Source organism: Narcine bancroftii, chromosome 9 (genome assembly GCF_036971445.1).
Source record: "Narcine bancroftii isolate sNarBan1 chromosome 9, sNarBan1.hap1, whole genome shotgun sequence".
Classification (NCBI taxonomy): Eukaryota; Metazoa; Chordata; class Chondrichthyes; order Torpediniformes; family Narcinidae; genus Narcine; species Narcine bancroftii.
This window is the reverse complement of record NC_091477.1, coordinates 109,413,129-109,434,042: the sequence shown is the minus strand read 5'-3', so window position 1 is coordinate 109,434,042 and position 20,914 is coordinate 109,413,129. Positions and strand designations below refer to the sequence as shown.

The 20,914-nt window shown below is 40.6% G+C and overlaps 1 protein-coding gene and 1 long non-coding RNA gene across 13 annotated transcripts in view; both read left to right on the top strand.

The window, feature by feature from the left end:
• Positions 1-20,914, top strand: part of mecom (MDS1 and EVI1 complex locus) — a 637,277-nt gene that overhangs the window by 311,131 nt on the left and 305,232 nt on the right. The gene's annotated exons all lie outside the window — the stretch shown is intronic.
• The window catches only part of LOC138742621 (uncharacterized), a 116,069-nt gene continuing 96,538 nt past the window's right edge, over positions 1,384-20,914 (top strand). The window contains exons 1-2 of one of the 2 annotated variants that reach the window (XR_011344287.1): positions 1,384-1,443; positions 18,739-18,929. This is a non-coding gene — a long non-coding RNA (uncharacterized lncRNA). The remainder of the gene's footprint in view (positions 1,444-18,738; positions 18,930-20,914) is intronic. The other variant, XR_011344286.1, reaches the window with a different exon arrangement.

Sequence of the window (20,914 nt, the reverse complement as noted above, 5' to 3'; positions counted from 1 at the left end):
GAATTTGTCACAGGTTTGTGATTCTTCATTAAATACAAACCAAACTGTAAATAATCTATTTTTCCCCCTCTTCCCCACCCCACCCCAACTTAAAGTACATTGTTTCCACAAGTCGTTCTTGTGAACTGGGTGTTTAATTGCAACTAGGATGGGGCCACATTGAACTCACAGAAGCTGGGGGTGTTGGTGTGTGGTTTCTTTCGCTCTTTGCCAAATGCAGCACAAGTCATTATTTATTTAGTTTTCAAGCCTGCCCAGCAGTTCCAACACTGGAACCTGGTCTCTCATGTAGTCAAGTCCAAACCTTAAATTTAAATGTTAAATTTAGATTTAACATTTAAATTTAAACATGCAGCACGGTAACAGGCCATTTTGGCCCTTGAGTCCATGCAGCCCAATTTACACCAAATTAACCTACACCCCATGTAAGTTTTGAATGGTGGGAGAAAACCAGAGCCCCTGAAAAAACCCCATGCAGACATGGGGAGAATACAAACTCCATACAGATAGCGCAGTATTTGAGCCCCAGTCCCGATCGCTTGCACTGAAAAGACATTGTGCTAACTTCTACACTAACCATGCTTCCTTAAGTGGGATGCTTGGTGAATTCAACCTTGTGGAATTAGACCCAGGGCCCAAGCACTTAAACTTCAATCTCGAAGCAATTACCCAAATTGTTCTAAATCTAAAACTGGATCATTCAAACTATTTCCAAGAGAATCAGATTTTAGAAGAATTCTGTGGTATAATAGTTGCTTTACATTTCAATCTTGAAACAAAAGATTAAATTCACCATATGAGAAGTCTGGAATCTTGATTCTGAGATTCTAAGATGGAATCTGAGCATTGAGGTAAACTCCATTATTATCGGACCAAAAAGGTGAGCAAAGAGATTTCTTTAAGGATTTAAATCATAACTGAAAACTAAAATTTAACTTTATTTTGCCAATAGGATCAGAATCTGTGAAGAGGGTAGTGTTGTGTTTTGACTGACCAGTAGGATGGGAATCTCTGGTTGGCCATTTCCTGGTGATATCAAATGGCAGCCTGTCTCTGATTGCTTTATCCCTGTAGAGCTCATCAGAAGAACCAAAGACTTGTTGATCCAAACCAAGGCTTTTATTAGCAAAAGACCGGAGCTCTTCACAGGTGGCCGACCAGTCCGGAATGATCCGACCTGGCTAGGGACACAACCCTTTAAGGCCCAGACAGTAGGCGTGGCTTAGCTCTCAGCCAATCGCTGTAAGCACAGTCTAGATACTGTAACTATGTACACTGGTGATAGGTCTGTACTATCACAATCCCTACATGTCACTATTGGTCAACAGGTACTTCCTGCCATCACATAAAGTGGGGGGGGGGGGGCGGGAACCAATTTTGCCGTAGCCAATTAAGTTCAAGCTCAATTCACATGAATTAAAGTGTTGTGATGAAGTTCATGTGGTGAGTAAGACAACCAAATGTTTTATAGCAGTGAAAACAGAAGAGGGAGATCAAAGCAGAAAGCAGCAGCATTATTTTCCTCATGTGAATTCATTCAGGGGTCTATTAGAAAGTGAACAGAATTTTATTTTAGTGAACAGATTCAGTTATAATTCTTTTTTAGTTCCATATCAGGTACTTTTATAGCCAGATAAATTTAGCAATATACAGGAGTGTTTTTTATTCTTATGTTGCATTGAGCAGTGACTTTGAGACTGGTCCTTAATTTCTGGAGCATTCAAGTCAGGTCCATGATTTTTGCCAAGCGTAGCTGCCAATCCAATGATCAGCTAAGTTAGGAAATAAATATAGCACTGTCAAGTCAAAATAGAAGCTATTATAAATGATCCATGGATCAATCAACATCTGAAAGATGAAAGTTGCCTTTAATAGAACCATGGTAAAAGCAAACTAGTTACTGTAAAAACCGCCGGGAGACTCAGACCAACACAAATAACAATTACAGCAATTAGCTACCACCAACACAGACATGTACCAGTCTAAAATTGCTGAAAATAAAGACAAATAGATCAGACCAACATCGTGTAACATCATTAAGGCTTTCGAATGCCAATTCTGTTTAATCCCAAAGTGTTCAATGGAATTTGTGAATTGAATATAGCATCCAGACACTAAAAAGAAACTAATGTGGAAAATGTTGTTAAGGATCCTGAGTCTCTACTCTCCTCTTTGGAACAAATCTTTTTTTTTATCCTGACCAATTAAAGAAAAAAAAATCATCAACTATTGGGGATAAATCATTTTAAAATCTGAAAATGGAATCAAAGAAGTGTTGCCATGTTTGTGTCCTGTAATTAAAAATGATATTTCAATGTAATTTTTTTAAGCCTGCCTGCCATACGGTAATGTAATAATTATGGAAAATAAGTCTGGTATTTAATAGAAGCATGTTCTCCCTAATAAACTCTGTCAGGTTGTTGTCAGCAATGTTGGCTCATTCTCTTCCCATTTTGTTCTTTCTTTGGTAAACGGAGATCCGCAAACTATCTTAATGACTTCTTTATTGAAGAACCCCTGATCTGTACACTTTGTGCAAATTAGTGGTTTTGGTTCATTGTAACATGATGCATAACTCATTCATCACTTGCCTGACAAACATTTTAACCTCCTGGGACAATGTTATAAGGCATCTGACAGAACAACATTATACACTGCATGACAAGCCTTTTGACACAAGACAAAATCCTTTGAAAGTTTCTCCTTACTTGTTGCGAATCTGTGGCCACATTTCATAGTGTGGTAGGATGTGGGCCTGTGTGTACAGCTGAAGCTGATAATTCCAGATCATAGAATGTTGTCTGCATGTCAAGATTTCTATTTTTATAAGATATATCAATCTGAGACAGATTAAGTGTAATACTGAGGTTGTTAAGCAGTAAGCAAAAAGTTATGTCCACAACCAGGATTGGGGAAAGGTTGTTCAATACTTTTTCTGTTAATCTATCCAACATTGGATTGAAAACTCTCAATGAAAGCTGCATTATGATCTTGAGAAAATGCTATGCTCCAAATTTAGAATTTGGGTGCAGGCTCCATTCTCTGGCATCCTGCACCACAAACCTCAGACAACATTGGGTCATCTAAAATATTTATGTCAGAGGGATGTGGGGAAGGCCCTCAGCAACATTAAGCTCAACTCAGTGCATCCTGTGAACTCTTAACTTGGTGGATGATCGTTCAAGAACTTGTTGCAAATGAGAATGGGGAGATTTCCTGTGGAACGTCAGCACTGGCTTACCTATTCCGGTATGTCAATTATGAATAAGCAGGGCATTTTCAACTTGTGTCAATACAAAGTAAAAATTGCAGAAAAATAATAATTCTGGTACACCGAAAGACACAGTGAAGGTGATTGGAGAGACAATTATTGCCGAGACTGGGTTCCCCTCAAAACTGCAAATACAGTTTCATGATGACCTAAGAACCATGTGGGCTTCATCAAAGACCATTACCATTTTTACACTGATACTTCAAGCTGGGCATAATCTGCCTTTAATATGCCTCACCTACCTGTATAAATGCAATGAAAGCAGTTTGGGGGCTCATTTCAGACCCGTCCTTTGTCTGCCAAGCGAAGTTATATCAGAGGCGAAGCAGGGTGAATGTAAAAGGGCGAGCAGTTGTTGCCATGTCCAAATGAGAAAGGAATGCGATGTCCTGTCTCTTTTGTTCTGGGAAGCCGGCTTGCTGTGTTAAAGGACTCACTGTCCCGGCATTTCCTCTGCTCTGTGTGAACAAGCAAGCCGGCTTCCAGAGACGGGTCTTGTATATGGCAATAATGCGGGTATTTAGTGTAAAAAGAGTAATAACCTCACTTTTCAAATTTAATTCTTTATCAAAGAACTTCATGCTAAATTTGTTTGGAAATTTTTTATTGAGGTATAACCCTATTTAACTTGCATTGAACGAATACCACTACTGTTAATTCTACCATATGTGTTAATATCTTTCTGCTTTACAATATAAATCTAAGCTCTTTTCACTGAGTCAAAAGTTTGTGGACTTGAATTCCCTTCCAGGGTCCCAAATACATATTTCAAACTAACCTCACAATATAATACACAGTGGCACTACACTTAAAAACTCAGTTCCGTTAACATCATTTGCACTAAATTATTGAACCAGAACGCATGCACTCACACTTTGATGGAATGGTTTAATGCATGCAACGATTGACAAAGTTCTGTGACTTTACTTTTCAAAACACATGTGTAAATTTTTTTTTAAATCCCACAAATTTATTTGAAGGACACAGCTCTCCCCATTCTCCCATGGCCTCCCCTCAATCTCTGCTCTATCCCACAGCCAACATCACTAAAAGAAAACTACCTGGCCATTATTTTGTCAAGGTTTGTTGGACTTTGCTGAGTGTGACCACCAGCAAAGGTTTTAATTCGTCGTAAAGTTCTCTGGGAGAGGCAAAGATCGATTAGTGTTAAGCACTTTGTATCTGCTGCTGAGTTTCCATGCTAGAATATTGATAAGGTAGAACACCAGAATTTTAAAAGCAGTTGAATTTGGTCCACTCCTGCAGAACCGCAATTACAGAAGCAGGGAAAGCAGGGAGAAAGCAGGGAGAATAGGCATTGACTTGCTGGGGAGAGACATTTAGAGAGAACTCTTTGACTTTGGAGTGCATTTATTGTAGGTGGTTACAGAATCGCTGCCTGGATGCCCTGCCCAACTTTGCTCTTCCATTTACTTTAGTAGGAAGGAAGATCAGGCCACATGTATGATAAGCACTCAAGTTGCTACTGCCCATTTTACAGCTATAGTAAGTCAGGCCAACACAGTAAAAATGCCGAGGAATTTAAAAACATCTGGATTAAAATAATGTCTATCAAATTCAGCGGTTATAATTTCAGATTTATTTAATTAACGGAATTTAGATTCCTCCTCCGCTGCAAAGGATATGAACTCATGGTTCTGGATTTTTAATCCTGCTCTCTCTATTACCAACCCTGCAATTTAATCACCATGTTCCAAGTCTGGAACTGAGAAGTTAATAACAGCAATGGTGAAATGCTTGAATGCCAAAACACTCAAATGTTCATTACTGTCCTTGAGGGAAGGAAAGCTGCCATCCTTGCCTGGTGTGATCTTGAACAGTGGTTTGAAGTTCATAACATGGCTGAATTTTAACCACCCTCTGAAGTGACCTTCCAGTAACTCACTTGGTTCAAGGGCAATTAAACTTTGGCACCAAATCCTGGTCTTGCCAGTAACAGTTGCAGCCCATGAATAAATACATTTAAAAATATTCTCCATCTGCTTTATACACAGGTAGTAATTTGTCCTCTATTATATGCTGTTGAAGTCAATGCATCAAATCTCAAAAGAGGACCTCAGTACACATTTGTTACTACATAGATCAACTGTTATTACAGAGTATGCTTAGTAGAATCAAGAGAAGGAATTTCTCTCCTCCAGACTTGCTTGTTCCAATGAAGAATTCTTGTTACACCTTCAGTTTACTGGCAATCACTTTCACTTAGCATGTATATTATTTTTCAAGATTCCTTTATCGTCAGGTAATAAAAACAGTGCATTAATACATGAAATTTGCTTTTGTCTGCTGTAAGGCAGACAGATTCGCCATTGGCAGAAACTGCCTGAAGTACCTCTTACAGTCAGAGAAAGAGAAGCAAAAGAGAGTGTCCCTCAGAGTCCATGGATTCGCTTCCAGCACTGTTGCAGTCCAAAGCATCAGCAGCGTGAGTTCCAGATTTGAACCTCTGACACGATCAGGAAGCCTTCAGGATGCCCTCACCTATCGCGTCCCAGTCCCAATAGCTGGTATCCCTTCAGCCAGTCTTGAGCCAGTCGTCCACGGCCTGGTGTGAATCCCAGTTGCCAGCAACCATGTGCGCGGTTTCTTTGCCTCAAGTCACCAACAGCCTGTGCATTCCACCGCAGAACCCCTCACTGGTCCGCTGCTGTTATCACCCGTGGGTCATCTCCTCTGCTTCTCTTTCTCAAACCAAGAGAGGGGTTGGGTGATCTCCACATTTACTGGCACTTGCACCAGTCCTATACTTCCCCGGAATCTGCAACCCTTCGTGGCAGCTGCCCATTATAGGCACTGGGCCAAATCCAACGGTCGCGGGATTTTTAAAGAAAGCCACTGCCGGCTCTGTTAGCAAGCCGTTTAAAGCCTGCATGGAGCTGATGGGAGTTGAACTGGGTGGTTGGACCCTGCAGTAGACTGTACATCCACTCCCTGCTCTTCACAGGACCACACCAGCGGCAGTGCTGCCGTTAGTGCAGCTCCAGGAGTGCTTCCATTATTAATATTTAATTTGAGGATCATTTTTATTTCCACATAACACAATGTTGGTACTTTAAAGTGCAAATGCTAAAGCTAATGTTAAGTGCAAAGAAAATCTTGGAATTGATGGTGCAACATTTTGACCACAAATTGTGACAGAATGTGCTGAGATTCTCCAGCACATTTGTGTATTGCACTCGACCCCGTATCTGCAGACTTCCTTGTTGAGCTTGTGTTTATAGATGCTTACTGCAACTTTAGGATCTCCCAAACACTTCACGGCCAATACGATGTCCTGGTGGGGCAGTCAACATGGAGAAATGTGACTGAAATAGTGTCCCTTCCATCCCTTCTACCAAACTTCTTTTCAGTAACATCATAGTGTGTTTCACATCCACCAGAGAGAGATTAGTTTCATAATTCATCCAAAACGCAACCACTCCCACTGTGCAGCAATGTCAGCCTGGATCACTTGTTCAAATCTTTGGAGGAAAGGGATCTTGAAATAGCAGCCCCAGGAACAACATTGTCACCACCGAATCAAACCTACACCTTTCCAGACATTTTAGTCTGGAATATATTGCCGCCCTTCTCCACAACGCACAGTGACGAATCATTTAGCCCATCAAACGTGTTCCAGCGTTTGTCCCCATATGAATGGCCTGATCTAATCCGCTCTCCTGCTTGACCCATTGATATTCCTCTCTTTCACGCAACTATCAGTTTGCCTTTCAAAAGAATTTTTAAACGAAGCAATGTCCTTACGCTGGGAGTTTCTAGAAAAGATGATTTTATAATCTTTTATTCTTTATGGGAGGGAAGTCTATTCATTAAAAAAAATTAGTGTTATGGAGAATGAAGAGATGAAATAATACTAGGTTGTGGAAACAAAACAAGTTAGGGAACTGTATTTGTTAAAGGCCAGTTCTGCTTATCTAATATTGTCTTAAGCTCATTGGCAAACTTTGGTGTCTGCACAAATCGCTAAGGCTGATAAGTCTGTCCTGAACGTTATGGAGTGCTGGGGTTGAATGTTTGCATTGCTGTGGTTTTTTTGTTAGCCAGACCCATTCAAGGAAAAACCAGTTTACTTGTTCCTGGCTGCTTTGCATGACAGCCAGGGAGCCTCACACTGCTTCCGTTTGGGATCGCAGAAGGAAACATAAATCAGACGCGTGATGTGGGATTATGGCACCCAGCAAGTGGAGGTTCAACAAATTCTTTGCAACAACAGAGGATTCAAGGGGTACAGGTGACCATCTGTCAGAGGACCAATCAAAGGAATGATTTCATTGCAATGTCTGGACTAATCAAGGGTCAGAGCCAAAAATAATATGCACACTTTTTTTCCAAAGCTATTTTGCTTTTGTATCAAGGGATAGTCCTGAAAATGGCACTCAAATTTGCTCAAGCATTGGTTCTGTAACTTTGCTACATAAAGGACACTGTTTGACCTGCTAAGCTTCTCCAGCATTTTGTGTTTTTACTTCAATCACAGTCTGCAGATTTTCATGTTTTACTCCTGACATTTTCATTATTTCCATGTTGCAATTTCAAAAATGAAACTTGAAATTTGAATGCCAAATTAAAATCCTGTTTTTTCTATATGAGCTGAGTTACTCTGCTTTCATCCACACGGTTGGAATACCGCCTCCCTTTCATTTCAGTGAGCCTCAATGAAGCATTCTCTTTTTGACAGTCAGTCACGTTGAGTTAGGAAGCAGATTTTGATAGTAGTGTTTGTCTTCACAGGGAGACTGTCCTTTACAAAATAGAGCGTAATCCTCTCATATGTGACGAGCTGGAGTGAATGGAAACAGGTGCACACAAGCAGAAAAATCTTTGTGGCTCAAAGGGATCCTGTATTGTGAAGAGTTAGCTGGAATTATCAATATTAGTCATTGTTGCCTCCTCGAACTTGCTTAATTGCTTTCAAGGGTGGAGAGGAATTCCGATATTGATCTAGTCTTTTGTATCTTTGTCTATTTTTTGTCTCTCCCATGCAATTGCATTACTGAATCGCCTTCTGAGTGCAATGGACTCATTGATATTCTTAAAAATCAAAAGGCTTCAGATTCTAGAAATCTGAAATAAAAACAGAAAATGCTGGAAAAGGAATTTTGACATTTTTGTGTTAGTCCTGGGATCATTTAGTATGTATCAGATAGCTCTGGACATCGCAGATTTAGCTTCCTGAACACTTTTGGGTGTATTTTATGGGTTTTCGGCTACTGATCACAAAAATCATCTTAAATATTTCCTATCACATACTTTTTCTTTAGATATAACCAATTTTGTGATTTCCTGTCATATTTTAGGTCTACTAGTATATTGCCCACAAAGGAAGATGTTTTGGTCAGTCCAAGCACTCCGTGAAGATGCTATGCAAATATCGTCTTAGATCTGGGCATGCTTACTCAGGATAGATGCAGATAGGCTATAAAAGCCGCTCACATACACAGATGCTGTGCATTACATTGAACGCATGATGATGCAAATGTTCTTCAGGCAATAGCAGAATGAGTGTACTTAGCAATAGCATTTATTGTATTCAGGAAGATTCAATATAGTAGAAATATCTCATCAATGTTGCAACAGCTGTGATACATTCTGTAACATTTGTGGTGAGCATTTACTTAACGTTCAAAGACGCACTTATTAAGAAATCTTATGAGCTCGACTTCGATTGTAAAATTAGTGACCAAGAAAATCAATGGGCTCCTCACATTAGTTGTGCAACATGTGCAGTCAAGCTGAGAGCTTGGCTCAGCAAGATGATGCGATTAAACATGTTAAATTCAATAAAAGTTAATTTAATGTTTCTCCAACTTCCTACAGGATACAGGAAATCTGAAATTATCTTTGTGTTAATCAGACATTGAGTCTATGAGGGAAAAGAAGGCAGTAATATCTGCAGTATCATAACTGCACATTGAGTAGAAAGCCAACACATTCACAGCAACATATGTGTACAATCATTACAGGAGCATAGAAACAGAGAATGCTGGAAATATTCAGCAGGTCAGGCACCAAAGAGGAAGAGTTAAGACACATAAGTTTTCATCGGAAGGGGAAATATTTAAAGTTTGAGATATTTTAGGAGCCAAAGAAAATGGGAAGGGAGCGAAAAAAAAACAAAAGAGGAAGAAGGATAAATAAATAATTAAAGGATAATGGTGCAAAGACAAAGGGGATGGTGAAGAGACAAGAAAAAAATGAAGTTTATTGCAGAGGATGTGTAATTTGGCAAGTCAAATAATTACCTACTCCCATTATCTTAAAGATTTGGGACATTGATAGGATCTAAAAATTGTTCACATAATCTTGAATCCAAACAGCTGAAAAGTCTCTAATCAGTGGCTGTTTTTTTTTTGAGCTGACTTTGAACTTCATCATAAGGCATAGAATGCCAAGAAGAGAGAGATCAGATGCATATGGGACAGATGCTCAAAACTTAAACTCTCACCGACAAACTGAACAGAGGTTTTCTGGAAAGTGGTGGCCCAATCTGTCATTTGTTTTCCACTTTAGAGGAGACCAAATTGCAAGTAACAAACACAGTATGCTAAACCGAAAGGTGCACGAGGATATTGATGCTTCACAAGTACTAGTTGAGAGCAAGAGATTGTGGGTCAGCTGGGGATGAAGGGACAGATGCTACCTCCTCTGTGCCTACACAATCATTGATCAGGGTGCCTCAGAAATTCCTTCCTCAGAATCAGAATTGATTGTAATGAACATGTCACAAAATTTGTGGTTTTGCAGTAGTGTCACACGTGCAAGTAATGTTATGAATTGCATTTTAAAAATAAATAAGTTAGTGCAAAAGAAGAGAAAGTGAGGTAATGTCTGTGGTTCATTGTCCATACAGAAATCTGATGGCAGAGAGGAAGAAGCTGTGTTTGTGCCACTGGATGTTCATCTTCAGGCCTCCTTCCTGATGGTGGCAGTGTGAAGAGGGCATGGCCTGGGTGATGAAGGTCCTTGACGATAGAGCCTGCTTTCATAAGACACTTCTTCTTATAGATGTCCTTGATGGAGTGAAGACTGATGCTCATGAGGGCACTGGCTGAGTTCACAACTCTCTGTAGTCCTTTCCTGTCCTGTGCATTGGCACTTCCTACTGCAATGCAACGAATGCAATATCAAAAACTCAAAAGACTAGAGTTACAGATCTATAGGCTTTTATTTACAATAAACTTGAAGGTCCTCCTGTGCTTTCTAGGTAGGGGTTTTGGTGTTGGAGCCTTGGGTACAGTCACAGGATGAGTGGACAACAAGCAGTCAAAATACTCACTAGGGTACAGCTGTTGAAATTTGCAAGAGTCTTTAGTGTCGAATTCCTCGCCAAGTATCGGTGCTGGTGAGCCTCTTTGTGATTATATCAACATGGAAGCCCCATGACACACTACTGAAAGAAAATGCAAAGGAACTACATGTTTGTTGGGGCAACAGACGCAAGATGGTAAGATAAGAGCGTCACGGTTAGAGTAGCAGTTAGGGCAGTGATATTACAACAACACTGACTGGGTTTTGAAACCGGTGCAGTCTGTAAGGGCTTTGTACTTGCTCCCGGGGGTTTCCTTTGGGTGCTTTGGTTTCTTCCCACCCTTCAAAACATAGAAGGGTTGAGGTTAATTTGGTGAATTTGTGTGGCACGAGTATATGGGCCTTTAAGGGCCTGATAGTATTCTATATGACTAATTTTTTTAAGTTAAAATTAAGATTTTATCCTTGATATCTCCTTTTCCATCCTAGACCCAAATTGTGGACTGTTCATTTCTCTCCCTGGGATGCTGCCTGACCAGCTTCTCCTTATTAGCTCAAGGTTCCAGCATCTGCATTTCTTGTGTTTATAGAACGTAGAATAATACAGCACAGGGAGTACGTGTCTGTGCCAAACATGATGTCCAAATCAAACTGAGACTCTGCCATCTACACACAATAGCTGTTCCTCCATTCCCTGCTTCCTGGCAGCCCATTCCAGACATCCACCATTCTCTGCATTCAAAAAAAATAGCCTTGCACATTTCCTTTACACTTTTTCCCTCTCGTCTTAAATGCATGTCCTGTAGAATAAAATTTTTAACCCAGAGTGTAGACTGTCTAACCCATCGATGCCTCTCATAATCTTACAAATGCCTGTCAGATCCCCTCTCAGCTTCCAAAGCACCAGATAACAATTCAGTAAAAACGAATAGAATCTAGTTGCTATAGCCTCACCCAAGAGCTCATAATTTAAAATTAAAGTCTGGAAATTGTTTATTAACACATTGCTGCAAGTAGCCTTGGCACATCAAAATATTTTGTCACTTAGAAAGCCACCACAATTCAACAATGAAGTTTCTTAAAGGGTTAGGTTATTTCAGATTTATTGTCAGAGTACACGCATACCATCACATACAACCCTGAGACTCCTTTCTCCTGCGGGAGTGGCAGAATTACCACTAATTGGCAGTGCAAAAAATAAACTGTACCCAGCGTGAACATGTAAACAAACAAAGAACTGTAAACAGATAACAAATATAAACAATGTGCAATACAGAGAGAACAAAAAGTGCAGGTCCTTGAATGAGTCCCTGATTGAGTTTGGTGTTGAAGAGTCTGATGGTGGAGCTGTAGCAGCTGTTCCTGGACCTGGTGGTGAGAGTCTTGAGACACCTACACCTCTTTCCATCTCTATTCATCCTTCAAGTTTTTGAATATGGTTTCTTATAAGCAGTGGATTACTTTTCAATATTAAAATGTGTTCTGTGGAATAAAGCCATTTTTACCTGCATTACTTAATTGTGCACCCTTCCATGATTTTAATAAGAATATTGCCCTGCTTATTTTAAATGGTTCTGTAAAAAGTAGTCGATAGAGGAACATCTGGGAAATGTGTTAACCGCCAATTATTGATATTTCCAACAGTAAATTTTATGATTTGCTTTAGGAAAATTGTATTTACTTCGCTAAGAACATAAAAACGAATAGAATCTAGTTGCTATAGTCGCACATTGAGGCAGAAAATTACATGATTTCTGATCCACAAATTCACTCACCACTTCATGAATTCTATATTCTATGGTCAGTAAATCATTGTGAAACCTCATAACTGCAAGACTGGCTTCTCACCCCTGCTGCAGTTGCCACGTGCCTTCCTCTCATCTTAACTAGAAGAATGCCTTATTATTGCTGTTTTACCAACACTCCTTTAGGACCAACTTGCAACAGATGTCCAAGACTGCCCACCTGGCCTCTGCAGATGTCCAAGATAGCACATCTGGGCTCACCCTTCCAGACTCACTTCCATTACCACCCACTGATTTCCCTTCTCAGGAAGTTCATTCCTTTGACTTTTGACACCTCAACTTTATGAGTCAACCACACGGGGGAGCACACATTCTGCTGCCCAGTGGGGCACAACGATTTCATTCAGCGTCATACTGTGCCATCAAAGCACTATCCTGTCAAAATTGCTCGTTTGACACCAGAAATCTTCTTAATCTAATGAGTCCTTGTGCCTCAGTAGATGTCACAGTGATATAAACCATCCTTTCCATTAGTCTATGACCAGAAATAATTGACATTCAGCATTAAGAAGCCAATTTCAGGATCACAGCTGTAACTAACTTAGCTATTCAATTGCTACTTAGTGATCCTTTACTATTGAAGGGATAGGAAATGCTTCTCATTAAGTAAACTGTGTTGTGTACTTTGCTGATCATCTCATTTCCCCATTCTCTGATCTGCCCTTTCATTGTCCATTCCACAAAGGGAATGAGCTACTCCTGAGTTATTTAAATGTCACTAAAGGTTGTTTTATGGTCTTGGCTTCAAGTGACGTAAGAGTTAATCAAATCAGTAAATGTAGGAAGGACTGAGCTCAGTTAATGATTGCCTAAAATAAAATCACAAGGTCTTTCGTTATAATAGGGAAGGTAGTGTTCTGCTTGGGATCACGGTAGCAGTATCAATACTAAACTAATCACACTGAGGGGGATATTAGGGAGTGATAAAGCATGGCATTTAGAGTCTGGCTGGGTGCCAATAGGCAATCTTTTGTTTGTATTTGTATGTTTTACAGAGCTGCACCTGCTCTGGTGCCTGTTATTTGTGGTTTAATTCCTTCATATCAATACAACTTTTTAAATGTAGTTTGTGTTTGTCAAGGTAGGATGAATTTAGACATTCACAGATATATCGGTGATAAATTAAAATTTTCTCACATTTGCACGTTCCTTTGTACCAGTGAGTCTGATAATATTGCTCAAGAGATGTTCACTGTACCAGTATTACTCTCTTCTTAATATACAAATAACATTTTCATGGCTTGGAAAGATATTTAAGGCACATTATCAATTCAATATTTTATGTAATGATGAACTCTGCGTCAGCTTCATACGAAGGGCAGAACTTTTAAAAAAAGATCTTAGAAACGGAGAGAGTGAGAACAATCTTTGTTTGATTTGCGTTCACCTTGGTGAAATCTAAGAGTAGATATTTCCATTGGGGAGAAAAACTATTCAAACTTCTTGCAGCTGGTTCCCTCAGAAGTTTCCATTAGGAACAAGTTTTTCTACGAATGTGATGTGTTTCACTTTAATAGGTTAAACCAGGGAAGAACGTACAATGAATGGTGGGGCCCTGGAGAGTGCTGTAGAACTTGGAAACTTAGGAGTCAAGGTACATAGTTCCATGATAGTGGCAACGCAGATCAGCAGTGTGGTGAAGATGTTTGGCATGCTTGCCTTCATTGGTTATGGCACTGAGTGCAGGAGCAGGGACACTATGTTACAGCTGTAAAAGACCACACCTGGAGTGTTGTGCACAGTTCAGGTCATGCAGCTACTGGAAGGACCTCATTAAGATGGAGAAGGTGCAGAAAAGATTCACAAGAATGTTACTAGGACTGGTGGGCTGGAATTATGAGGAGAGCTCAGATTTTTCTCCCTGGAGCATAGGAGGGTGGGGGTTATAAAATCTTGAAGAGCTTGGATAAGTCATAGTCTTGTCCCCAGGGTAGATACCCTTGAGAGCATGGATTTAAGGTGAAAAGAAAAGGGACGTAAGGGACAACTTTTTTTCACACAGAGGGTGATAGTATATGGAACAAGCTGCCTGAGGAAGTGGTGTTGGGGTTGGGGGGGTGGGTTGAGGTAGAATTCTGATGCTCTATAGATATTTAGACAGATGCATAGATAGGAAAGCTTTGGAGGGAAATGAACCAAACCCAGATTAATGGGACCAGCTTGGCTTGACACATGGCCGGCATGGTTAAGTTCAAGATTATTATCATCTGATTGTACATACAGTATATAATCTGATGAAGCAGCATCTCTCCAGAGCATGGTGCACACATAAAAACACAATAAACAGTACATAAAGATTGCATAAATAATCAAAATATATATATTTAGAAATGTTTGAGATGACTTTCACAGCCTGAGCAAAGAACCTACTCCCCAGCCTGGCAGTCCTGATTTTGATGCTCCTGTGCCCTTATCTTGATGGTGGTGGGTTGAAGATACTGTGAACTGGATGGTAATTCCTTGACTCTATTTAGATGATGCTCCCAGTAAATGTCATCATAAGAGGAAAGAGAGTCCCCAGTGATCCTCTTGATTGTTTTGATTATCCTCTGCCTTGACCTCTGGTCTGCTGCTTCACAGCTACCATGCCACACAATGATGCAGCCAGACAGGACACTCTCAACTGTGCTCTTGTAAGAGGTTGCCAAGATGGAGGCCAGTAACCTTGCCCTCCTTAGGAAGTGTGGGAACTGCTGCACCTTCCTGACTAACGAGGAGTTGTTGTGAGTCCAGGATATGTGTGCACTTTCCACGACAGAACCATTGATGTGTAGTGGAGAATGATTGACCTTCGTCCTCCTGAAGTCCACAATCATCTCCTTTGTCCTGTTCATGTTGAGACTTAAGTTGTGGTCCTCACCCCATTTTACAAGCCTTTCAACTTCTCTAATGCAACACGTTATTGTCACTGATGAGCCAAACTACTTCTGTATCACCCTCAAACGACGATTCTGTTGGAACTGAATCTGGCAGTGCAGTCATGAGTCAGATGCGTGAATAGCAGTGGGCTGAGCACGTGGTCCTGAGGTACGCCAGTACTCAACGTCGGGCTTGAGGTTTTGCTGCCAACCCAGACAGACTGTGGTCTTTCTATCAAAAAGTTCATAATCCAATTGCAGAGAGGGTTATAGTTATAGGATGAACTATTTGCATGCCTGAGATATCTGTAACTGCAATCACATACCTTTGGACTTTAGAGAGACACAGTAAGAGTTACCTATGTCGAGACAAATTCGGCCACTGCATTGTTGGAGGTTCTACCTGGAACTGTGGCAGAGGAGTGGGTGGACTTAAGGCTCCTTTCCTGAGGATTTTCAGGAGGTTTGGTATGTCACCATTGTTTAATGGTTGATGTCTCAGATTGTGTGCAGCTGCTTGTGCACTCGTTCTGTGGTGCAGCGTGTGACTCCAACATGCATGACCGAGTAACTCGAGCTTTTACATTATTTGGATAGGAAAGCCCTCTGTATATTTGTTCAGGAAGAAGGGAAAATTAGTTAAATTTTCTGTAAATTATTGAAAGCTATTTACAATGCCCATTGCTTCTGCTTGTTTGACACTTCAATGACATTCACTTTTTCACATTCTGTGTCCTGAGAAATCACAATAGATTGTCAAGCTTTGTAGGTTAAATGTAGCAGCGAGGATTTCCATTAATTTTCAGCTTCTGGGGGAACACAGTAGATCAGGTAGCATCCATGGTCTATTGAGTTTTTGAGTCGGGACCCTTTATCGAAACTGGTCTCAACAAAAGGCCCTGACTCAAAATGATGACTGACCATTTCTACCCAGGGATGGTCCTCCAGCAGATTCATGGTTTGCTCAAGATACTGGTATCGGTCAGTTTTGCATTTCTCTGGGGTATTTTTTTGTTATTTTGTCCAATATTCCCCAAATAATGTCTCATTATTGGTTGGGAGAAAGTCATATTCCAGATTAGAAAGGATATACTTGGGGGAAAGCAAAAATTTAATCACACTTTTCATATTCTATTCCAAAGCAATTTAATTTGGTTCACTCGACCAACTGTAATTTAATTTAAATGAGTCACCATTCTCGGGCAGGATACTCTTCAGAATTTCACCCTACTTAATTTCACACTTCTATTTCTGACCCAATATCAGAATCTCACCACACTGTTGTTATTTTCCAATGGGAATCACCTAAAGAACTGGGTTCTTTCTTAAATAAAAAAAATATGGAACATGGAATAGTACAATGCATTAAAAGGTCCTTCAGCACTTGTGCCTGTGTTCAAACTAAAAATCTGCTGCTTGCACCTGGTGGATATCCCTCAGCTCCTTCATACTCATGGCCCTATTAACAAGCCTCTTAAACACTGCTATTGTATCTGCTTCCACCACTATTCCTGGCAGCCTGTACCACGGTCTGTGTAAAATACTTAACTCACACATCTCCCTTAAATGTTCTCCTCCTTGTCTTAAACACATATTTTCTAGTGGGTGACACTCTAAAGAATAGATTCTGACTGTCCACACTATGAATGCCTCACATGATTCTCTTTACCCTTCTACATTCCAGAGAAAACAACCCAAGTTAGTCTAATCTCACTCCATAAACTCGTAGTCTGTACACCAGGCAACATCCTAGCATACCTCATCTGGATCTTTTCAAAACCCTTCCTGTAATGGGGTGACCAAAATTGCACACAATCTGCCAAGTGTGGCCCAACCAAAGTTTTATGTGGCTGCAAGATGACCTGCCTTATAGATTCAATGCCCCACTCAATGAAGCCAACATACTATAACATATCTTCTCTTCCACTCTGTTAACTAGCATGGCCACTTTCAAGAGCTATGGACCTGGATCCCTAGATCCCTCTGATCATGAATACTTCGAAGAGCCCAACTATTAACTGAATACATTCTGGTTACATCTGATCTCCCAAAGTGCAACACCTCACATTCGTCCAAATGAAACTCAATCAGACATTTCTCTGTTCATACCTGTGTCTGACCTATATTCAATAATCTGCTGCCAGTCTAAAACACCGACAATCTTTGTATCATCTGCAAACTTGTTAACCCACCTACATCATTTTTCATTCAAATCAGTAAAGCATATCATAAATAATGTTTCCAACAATGATCCCTGTGGCACACCACTGGTCACAGCATCACCCTCACCCCCACCAAAATAACAATTTTCTACCATTATAAACCAGCCAATTCTTTGCCCATACTATCAACTAGCCATGGATCCTATGCATCTGCATTGTCTGAATCAGCCTATCATGAGGAACCTAATTGAATGGATTTTTAAAAAAATCAAATGGTGATCACAAGCTACCAGAATCTGAATTTATTGTTGTGAACATGTCAAGAAATCTGATTGATGGTAGGATTACAAGTGGAAATATTGCTATAAATTACATTTTTAAAACTAACTAAATGAGAGCAAAAGAAGAGAAAGTGAGGTAGTGTCGGAGGGTCGGTGTCCATTCACAAATCTGCTCTCAGGCAGGAAGAAGCTGTTTTTGTACTGTCGAGTGTTCATCTTCAGGTTCCTGTACCTTGTTCCTGATGGCAGCAGTGTGAAGAGGGCATGGGCTGGGTAGTGAGAGTCCTTGAGGACAGAGCCTGCTTTCTTGAGACACCGCCTCTTGTAGATGACCTTAATGGAGTAAAGAATGATGGTCTGGCTGAGTTCACTACTCTCTATAGTCTTTTCCTGTCATGTACATTGGCACCTCCATACCAGAGAGTGATGTAACCAGTCATTAATCTCTTCATGGTATGCTTGTAGTCTTTGGTGATATACCAAATCTCCTGAAAATCCTCATGGAGTATGGTCGTTGGCAAGCCGCCTTCATGATTGCATCAACATGGATCTATCCCAGGATAGATCTTCAAAGTAGTAGACACTGAGGCCTTTGAAGTTCTTTACACTTTCCACTGCTGACCATGAGTACTGGTTCATGTTCTCCTGATTTTTCCCCTCCTGAATTCCACAGGCAGTCGCTTAGTTTTGCTACATTCAGTGGAAGGTTGTTGTGGCGATGCCACTCAACTTGCTGATCTAGCTTGCTCTAGTACACTTCCATATCGCCATTTGTGATTCTGCCGATGACTATCACGTCCTTGGCAGATTTATAGACAGCATTCAAATTGTGCTCAGCCACACAGTCGTGTTATAGAGAGAAGAGCAGTGGGTTACGCACGAATGCTTGAGGTGCAACTGTTTTGATTGTCAGTGAAGAGGAGATGTTGTTTCAGATTCGTACTGTCAGTGGTGAAGAGAAAGCTTAAAAAACTTGAATCCAAGAAAACATTGAAAGGGGAAAATGGTGTCGGAAATCCAGGGTTAAGACCAACTTGCATTGCAGTGGAGAGCTAACATGTAAAGATGAACTGTTTGCCAATCTCATTCCAGAGAAATCGATAACACAGAGAAAACTTGACAAAGGAGTAGAAAGAAATAGCACAACCAAGATCGAATAAGTTTTCCAAAAACTACCCAGATGAGAGGCTGGATCTGACAGAATATCTCCTGGAGAAGACTGGCCTGGGTTTTACCACAATGGGTGGGGAACATTGTGGCTGGAAGAGACTAAAGCATAAGCTGTATCTTTTAGACCAATGGTTTCCAAACCTTTGCAGGCTGCCACCCCTTGGCATCCAGGCGACATTCCAAGCGCCCCCTCGTACAATGGCACTGTGGGGGGGGGTGTTTGGCATCATTGAGCAGGGTGGGGGGGTTCAGTGGCAGCACCTAGCAGGGTGGGGGCTAGTGGTGGCACTGATTGGGGGGGGGGGTTAATGTTGGTGCTAAGCGGGGTGCTGGTGGCAGTGGCGGCGCTGAGCAGGGGGGGTTAGTGTTGCCAATACAACATGCCAGCCACCAAGACCAGCTCTCGCAAGAATGCCTGGCCGCCATTTATTTTGCTCACTATTGCCACTCCAAGTCTGGCCAGAAAATTACTGCACTGGCTTCTTCATTAAACTTCACAGCAGACTGAATAATAACAAGACTGAAGGTTCGGAACTCCCCTTTTTCCCTCACCGTCCCCTTGGATCTTTCCAATGCCCTCTTTGGGAATCACTATTTTAGATTATCTAGTACAGGGAAAGAAACAGATTGAGGGTGGGAATTGAAGAAAAATTACCTGTGACTTGTGGTGGGGGAAGGAGTGGCAGGATGGTTTATTGAGCAAATCAGTTCCTAAAAAAAAAAGGTGGATTGCTATCTGGATTAAATACTTTCCCAAAGTGTAATTCTGTGCTGGTTACACCCTTACTTTAATATGTGGCACTCTTTTTCAGATTTATATTGGAAATCTTGTGCTGAAGCTGCACCATAGTCTAATATGAGGGACTTCAAGTAATGCTACATGATAAAATAACCCTGATGCAATTTTCAGCTCTTTTAGCCTAATATATGCAAAGGAGCATGAGATGGGGGTTCCATATCCACTGGAGAATGATGCACAATTGCCAGGGTCTTGATAAATAAAATGCATTAATTCTAATTGAAACTGAATAAACAAGCCAAATCAAACCAATTATAACTGAAACTGTCATATAACACATGCTTTTGAATACAAGTGCCTTGTGCAACATGAACAATAGCAAAACTGTTATGCAAGCATGTTAATTTAATAATGAGATGCATGAGCAAAGAGCCTCGTCCATATAAAAGGTAATTAAACTAATGAAGGAGGAGGCAGGTTATGGGCTCATTATCAGCACTGATTAATTAATACAAAAAAAAATACAAACCAGCTTTTTAACACTCATGCTATTCACACCAGGATAGCCCAAACAAGTTGTCATTTATGGTTTTTAGACTGCAGGCATGTAACGGCACAATCAAGGAATTTTGCCACCACATGAGCAGTCCAAAAAGGAATGTGATTTATCCGCGATTTATCCTGCAGGACCTCCTACAACTTTTTGGAGGAAGCCTACGGTGTAAATCGTACCAGAAAAATTAATTGACCATCGTCCACGTTACTGCACATCCAAACTCTGGGACTATTGCACTCAGTCTAAACACGTGCCCAGTGTGAACAACCACAAGGGCAGTACTTGTGTTCATTTTTTTCCCTGATTTTGTCAACTGAAGTTAATTATCCCAAAGGTTTATGATACAGATAATTTCACAAGGATACTCTTCACTCTGCTCCTCTTCATTTAAGTCAAACAGCCCTCTTGGTTTGTTTCAAAGGTTGTCAGTGCAGTACTGAGGGTCAATATGTTCCCATAGGCTCCTTACGATAGCTAATGGGTTAAACTGAGAGATTGAGGAACTGATTTCTCCTTTATGCAGATATCAAAGATTTCATTGAATTACATGAAGAAGAGTTAGATTTACAACCAGTCAATTAAAGCCAACTGATCCATCTAATTTATACTGATAATGCCATGTTAAATTCTGGTAAACTATACGTTTGAGGGCAGCTCAGAGCAATTTATAGCTAATGAGAACTTTATGAGGGGTACACAGAATTATCCCATGATAATATTGATGAGGGACATTAGTATATCAGAATAAAAGGATGCCCATGTAGAACAGAGATAAAGGGAAATTTGTTTTACTAGAGGGTAGT